General features: G+C 32.3%; 1 protein-coding gene across 3 annotated transcripts in view; it reads left to right on the forward strand.

The window, feature by feature from the left end:
- The first annotated feature begins 374 nt into the window (after positions 1-374).
- Positions 375-6,190, forward strand: part of LOC108367726 (uncharacterized) — a 27,220-nt gene continuing 21,404 nt past the window's right edge. For 2 of the 3 annotated variants that reach the window (XM_017622413.1, XM_017622412.1), the window contains exons 1-2: positions 375-1,262; positions 1,351-1,419. The gene's annotated coding sequence lies outside the window, so the exon portion shown is untranslated. Of the gene's footprint in view, positions 1,263-1,350; positions 1,420-5,933; positions 6,185-6,190 lie in introns of those variants that run through there. The other variant, XR_001848285.1, reaches the window with a different exon arrangement.

The raw sequence follows: 6,190 nt of genomic DNA on the forward strand, positions 1-6,190 counted from the left end.
CTTGTAACCAACACTAGTAACCAAAATGGTCCAAATATATGGAGAAAATATGGTAACATTAACATTGCGATGTCATTGGACCTGACCACCTCTGGTCCAACGCTGCATAACATGGGACCAGTTCTGGTCCACCACTGCATAACATGGGACCACCTAGGCACCTACTCCTTTTGGACTATGGCACACTCGGCAACCGAATCGTATTGCCGATCGGCCGCGAAGAGGTGGTGTTCAACACATTTATCAGTTTTTTACGTTTGAAGTGGTCCAGGTCAGCATAATAAGTTACTGGTATGCAACTTGGTCCTTTTGCACATACTTTAAAAGCACGGCCCAATGGACCACCTGGTCCTCAAATTTTTGCAGGGTATTCTTATGTACAAGCGCTTTATACGACAAGTGCAAATAAATAATGAATATGGAAAAACACACCACTTAACTAATTAGAAATAGTGCCAAAATTTGTATTGGTTTTTAATAAATTAAATGCAAACGCGAGTGATTTTGTGAAAAGGAAATATTGCAAGTACCAAAGTTCGGTGCAGTGAAAAGTTTGGTTATGTAAACCGAATACAAGTGCAGTGTTGTTGTTGGTAAATTTCGGTACTAAAATGCAAGTCACCAAGGAAAATATGATTAACAAAAATTAAACTATTTGAATTAATCACCGTAAAGAAACTTCTTGCAAATTGTTTCGCGATAATTCCAAAGGAAAACAAAACACTGCCTTTTTTTTATGCCCGATCACACTTGTTTAATATTTAAATGGCTTTAGCGCCCACAAATGTATGTACATATATATGTGCGTGTGTGTGTGTCACTTAGCACTTCGGCTGCGCTTAAAACTTCAATATTTCACAAAATCACTCGCGATTTCTTAATTATTAACCAAAGAAATGCTACACAAGATAATCTAAGTGCAGTGAAATTTGACCCACGTACCTTTAATTTAAAAAATTGATGACTTTATTTATTTAACAGGTGTCGGTGTTCGTGTGTGTGTTTTTGCTGTTGATGCTGGTAGCTCCTGTGGTTGCTTTGTGCAAAAATTTTGTAGCTGCTGCTGCAATGTACGGCTGCTTCAGATAGGCTCAAATTGGATAGGCTCAAATTGGAAATCCTCGGATTGGCTCAAAAAGCTGGGCGCTGGCAAGTGGAAGTTCAAATGTTACGGCGTTGAAGGACCAGTATGTTAAACCGGCACAACGCTTGGACAAAGTTGTGGCCGATTTAATTTATTGGAATGAAAAACAAAGCAAAACGTTTGTATTAATATTTAATATAAATTGTTGTTTATTCAAAAATAGATAAATTGGTATTAATATATATGCATATATGTTGGTTGTACAGGTTACCTTTTATTGATACGGGAACACGGTGGCTGGAACACGTCCTCTTGACTTCACTCTCGGAAAACAAGTAAGTGACCGGTTTAAATTTCTTCTTACTGTTGCCTGTCGAACTGTATATTTACCGAAGGGACATTTTAGCATAAGTAACATAGTGGTAAACAGTTCGACAGTTGACATAATAATGAAGTTATGTTAAGCATTAGGGTGGGTCGAAAATGCTGCGACAAATTTAGGCCATTGGCCTAAACAAATATTGTAAAAAAACTAGTTTATTTTTACTGAGTAACTTTTCTGACGGAAAAAAAATTTGACAGAGAAATTTCGACAGTGTGTGCAAAACTTTTTTTTCACTCTTTCTGCCAATTTTTTTTTTTAATTTATTTCATACTTTAGCAAAAAACAAAAATTTAATTTCATAACTTTGTACAAAACTCAAGAAAATTCAATAAATTTTCATTCAAATACTAAACTTTTAATTCTTATTTTTTAGGTATAGTAAGTAAAAAAAGTGAAATTTTGAAGGTTTTCTGACGATGTATGCATGCATACACTTGAGCTGAGCTGATTAAGTTAAGGGATATTTTGACCAGTTTGCGCTATTTTACAACGCTTTTATCAACTTGCAATGTTGTGTGTCCAGACACCCTTCATTGCTATAAAACCTTTGCTTTCCAAAGATCCTGTAAAAAAGTCTAGTGCAACAGACGGTTGAGAGGTAGATGTCGCCCTATGCACTGCGTACGCTACAGCGGAAATGGATGACACGCCATTTCTTTAAATGAAATTAATTGGTGATCGTATGTATGTACATTAGACTGCATCACCAAAAAAAGTTGCGGTTTTTCCGCCAGGATTACAAAATCTATAATATTTTAAGACGTCAGCCAAAATATTTCGGAAAAATATTAAGATTTAAGTGAGCTGGACCGTTTTGAAAATACCTCCAAAAATGGAGTTTTTTATGAATAAAAATAGTTTCTTAAAGAACTTTTTGAAAAAAGTCCTCTCAGAAGAAAAAACAGATTAAGCTTAAAAAATCTGCATACAAATATTTAAAAATTTTTTCAATGGAATAGTAAGAATGAGATTTTTGATGCTGTTTTTTTACTTTTTTCAAAGATTGATTTACACAAAACTTGAATAACTTGGCCAAAACTATTCTTATTTAGACTTATGGGATCTCGGTAGAAAGGTATTTTCACACTGTTTATATTTCTGTCCAAATAAAAGTCATTCTTGTCCCATTTTTTTTTCACATACCAACACAATCAACTTTGAATTACGTTCGTCCATCCTACCTTTCTCTTTCATCCTTTTAATGAGTTTGTTATCAAAGAAATGAAAAGGGTTAGAAAATACCTTTCCAATGACACCTCTTAAGTCTAAATCGGAAGACTTTAGGTTCAGTTATTCAATTTTTTCTTATACCAATCTTTGACATTCTAAAAACAGAATTATTAGCAAAAACCAACAATACCAACAACCACATGATCAAGTGAATTGCAGCGGAATAACTGCGCTTGATTGTGTTGGCATAACAAAAATGAAAATAGTGGAAAAAAGCAAACGATAATTTACAAGGCGTCCTTAGCACGGTGCATAGGTAACTGGCTGAGTCAGTGGGATCGTCGGTTCGAATCCTACTGAAAGAAGTCTGATGAGGAAATGTGGTGATATCCGAAATAGCTAACACTTCTACCATTTTTTCAAATTATTGTTGCTTTTCTGCAATAAATTTTCGTTTAAAAACGGCCTCGAGCTCAATATAAATTGTTGAATATAATTGTTATAAAAGGCCAAAAAAATAACAAAAAAAAATAACTTAAGAACGAGCACACCTAAAAGTTAAACATTCTAAAAATAGAATTATTAGCAAAAACCACCAATACCAACAACCACATGATCAAGTGAGTTGCAGCGGAATAGCTGCGCTTGATTGTGTTGGCATAACAAAAATGAAAATAGTGGAAAAAAGCAAACGATAATTTACAAGGCGTACTTAGCACGGTGCATAGGCAACTGGCTGAGTCAGTGGGATCGTCGGTTCGAATCCTACTGAAAGAAGTCTGATGAGGAAATGTGGTGATTTCCGAAATAGCTATCACTTCTACCATTTTTTCAAATTATTGTTGCTTTTCCACAATAAATTTTCGTTTAAAAACCGCCTCGAGGTTAATATAAATTGTTGAATATAATTGATATAAAAGGCCAAAAAAATAACAAAAACAATCTTTGAAAAAAGTTAAAAAAACAGCATCAAAAATCTCATCATTACGATTCCGTTTAATTTTTTTTTAATTTTTTTTTAAATGTTTTCATGCAAATTTTTTAAGCTTAAAACGTTTTGTCATTTGAGGAGATTTTTTCAAAAAAAAAAATCTTTAAGAAACTATTTTTATTCATGAAAAACTCCATTTTTGGAGATATTTTCAAATCGGTCCAGCTCACTTAAATCTTAATATTTTTCGGAAATATTTTGGTGGACATCTTAAAATATAATAGATTTTATAATTCTAATGGAAAAATAGTATCGATTTTTCTTTGTATGGGGAGCGATGCAGTCTAATTTACATACATATGTATATGCATGTGTGTGCACCAATCTTGCAAAATTTTATACAGACATGACTAGAGTAGAAAATAAATAATAAAAAAAACGTTTTAATGGACTTAAAAGAAGAAAATAATATTTCTCAGTCCCACAGAATTGGTTTTGATAACTTTTGATTTTGAAATTTTAGCAAAAGTCATTATAAACAATCTATGAAATTGAAAATGAAAAGCGTGGAGCGCATGCAATACAAAGCATTCGATTTAATTGACAATAGTCAAACTACATAACGTAGACCTAAANATAGATTTTAAGCCGTCATTATTTATATATCGACATAAGTACATACATATCAATTCAGGTCTATTAAATGCGCCACACGCTTTTCATTTTCAATCCCATAAAAGGTTTATAATAAGTTTTGCTAAAATTACAAAATCAAAAGTTATCAAAACAAATTCTATGGGACTGAGAAATATTAGTTTCTACTTTTTAGCTCATTTATCAAAGCGTTGTATATTAAAAAGTTTTTTTTTATTATTTATTATACTTTTGTTTACTTAATGTTCATAATTTTTTTTTATAAAAGACTAGCATATTACTTAACCAGGACCACATAAATCCACAATTTAAACTTCTTACAAAAATTCAACAATCTTTAAGAATTGCACCTAAAGTTTTAAAACTTTTTATTAAAAATTTGTAGAAAAAGTTTAGGTATGCAGTTTTATAGCCCATTCAATTTTAGCAATTTAAAGTGCGAATTTCAAGACGCTAGAAAATTTTGTTCATTTTTAATATCTTTTTGCTGGAAGAAAATGCCTAGCATCGTCATCAAAAAAAAATTTCCACTTTAACTTTCTAAAATTTAATGGGCTCGAAAACTGCATACCTAAACTTTTTTCTAAAAATTTTTAATAAAAAGTTTTAAATTTTTGGGTGCAATTGTTAAAGTTTGTTAAATTTTTGGTAAGAAGTTTAAAATGTGGACTTATGTGGTGCTGGTTATGTAATATGCGAGGCTTTTATAAAAAAAATTATGAACATTAAATAAACAAAAGAAAAATAGCGCAAACTGGTCAAAATATCACTTAACTTAATCAGCTCGCCTCAAGTGTATGCATGGCTGTACTATATGCATTAGGTTGTCCATTATTTTTTAAGGGGTTGGTATCGAAATTCTGGTAGTACAAAATTCGGAACACGAAATTCTGCTTCTCAAAATTCAGCCTTTTGAAAACTCTGCTTTTTGAAAATTCTGCTTTTGACAATTCTGCTTTTCAAAATACTGAATTACAGAATTCTGTTTTAAAATATAATGTAAACAATGTTAAATTGGACATTTCATTACTTTAAAAAGTGCGCACTTTTTAAAGTAATGGCATGTCCAATTTAACATTGTTTACTTTATATTTTAATACAGAATTTTGATTTTCAGTATTTTTAATTAGTTTGACAAAACTTTTATTACTGGAAAAAATCATAACGCGAAATATTCTCCCGAGTTTTGGTCAGTGCATGACAGCATGCATCGGAAACAGAACCCTTTTCTAGAACGTAAAACCGTGGCGAAGGGTGGCATCGCCGCAAAAAGTAGTTGTTTGTAGGAAGCAATTCCCAGTTTCTATATTCTTGTATTGAATTTACAAGAACTTATTTTTGCAAAATTTCAAATTTCCAGAAAGGATAACAAGAAATTAAAAAGAAGCAGCTTATAAAAACTATTAAAAACTAAATTACTTATGTAAGTCGGAAGATGGAATTTTGACGGATCAAACCAAAACGACGAAAAACGACTCCATACTACTTGACTGGTATTCGAAACCCACATCCTCCGGTCGCATAATTAATTTCATGTCTTCGCAACCCTTAAAATATAAAGTTAACACCGCAAAAAACCTAATCCATAAAATACTAACAATAAGCCACACACAATTTAGAGACACAAACATTAACAGAATAAACAGAATTCTCACTAACAACAACTATCCGCACCACCTAATACAAAGTTTACTCAAACAAAAAATTAGGGAAATGGACAACCAGCACAACAAAACAACCAAGGCGAAAACAACAAGTGAGACAAAGCGATATCACAGTGTCACATACGTACCTAAGTTCCACCAACAACTTGAAGGCGAAATAAACAGCAATCAGAACATTACATTAGCATACAAATCTAACAACACCTTGTCTTCAATATTTACAAACACAAAATCTCCAATAGACTCCCACCAACAAAGCAATGTGGTATACGAAATCACATGCAAAGGGAGCGAAAACGAAG

The sequence above is a fragment of the Rhagoletis zephyria genome, unplaced genomic scaffold, assembly GCF_001687245.7.
Source record: "Rhagoletis zephyria isolate East Lansing unplaced genomic scaffold, Rhagoletis_zephyria_1.1 Rzeph_scaffold_02791, whole genome shotgun sequence".
Classification (NCBI taxonomy): Eukaryota; Metazoa; Arthropoda; class Insecta; order Diptera; family Tephritidae; genus Rhagoletis; species Rhagoletis zephyria.